The sequence below is a fragment of the Hippopotamus amphibius genome, chromosome 2 (assembly GCF_030028045.1).
Source record: "Hippopotamus amphibius kiboko isolate mHipAmp2 chromosome 2, mHipAmp2.hap2, whole genome shotgun sequence".
Lineage (NCBI taxonomy): Eukaryota > Metazoa > Chordata > Mammalia > Artiodactyla > Hippopotamidae > Hippopotamus > Hippopotamus amphibius.
This window is the reverse complement of record NC_080187.1, coordinates 56905182-56905902: the sequence shown is the minus strand read 5'-3', so window position 1 is coordinate 56905902 and position 721 is coordinate 56905182. Positions and strand designations below refer to the sequence as shown.

Genomic DNA, 721 nt, shown 5'->3' with positions numbered 1-721 from the left:
TTTTTTTAATTCTCCGAAGGATTTTGGATTTTTTTTTAATTTTTTTTATTTTTTTGGGGGTACACCAGGTTCAATCATCTGTTTTTATACACACATCCCCATATTCCCTCCCCTCCCCGACTCCCCCCCCTCGAGTCCCCCCCACCCCCCCCGCCCCAGTCCTCCAAGGCATCCTCCATCCTCGAGCTGGACTCCCCCCGCCATACAAAAATATGGAACGCTTCACGAATTTGCGTATCATCCTTGTGCAGGGGCCATGCTAATCTTCTCTGTATCGTTCCAATTTTAGTATATGTGCTGCCGAAGCGAGCACTCAAATGCTGGTTTTAAGTGTAATGATAAGTTGAGTTTTGTCTCCTTGACATGATATTGCATAATGATATTAAATTTTGGGACCTACTATATAAGAAATGAACACCCACCTTGCAGGCTTAAAGTTAATAATTGGTATGAAAAGGCCCACCTTGGAACAGTACCTGTGAAAAGGAAGGCACTACAAAATTTAGTTTCCTCCAAAAGGAGGAATTTGGCAAACAAAAATAATTAAACTGGAGTAAAGGAGGAAAGCTGGTATTTGCCTTTTAAAAATGCTTTAACCTTATGTGAACAGCAGCCAGTTACTTGAGGACCTTCCCACTAGGGGGCACCAGTTAAGCCTTGATCAACATTTAGGAGGTATTTTTGAGAATGCATAAATGAGATTCTGTTTCTATACTGAAAG

At 41.5% G+C, this 721-nt stretch overlaps 1 non-coding gene across 1 annotated transcript; it reads right to left on the bottom strand.

Moving 5' to 3' along the window:
• Positions 1–206: 206 nt before the first annotated feature.
• LOC130847687 (U6 spliceosomal RNA) lies at positions 207–313 on the bottom strand. The gene has a single exon (XR_009052431.1). It is a non-coding gene; the product is annotated as a U6 spliceosomal RNA (small nuclear RNA).
• Between the last annotated feature and the right edge of the window lie 408 nt (positions 314–721).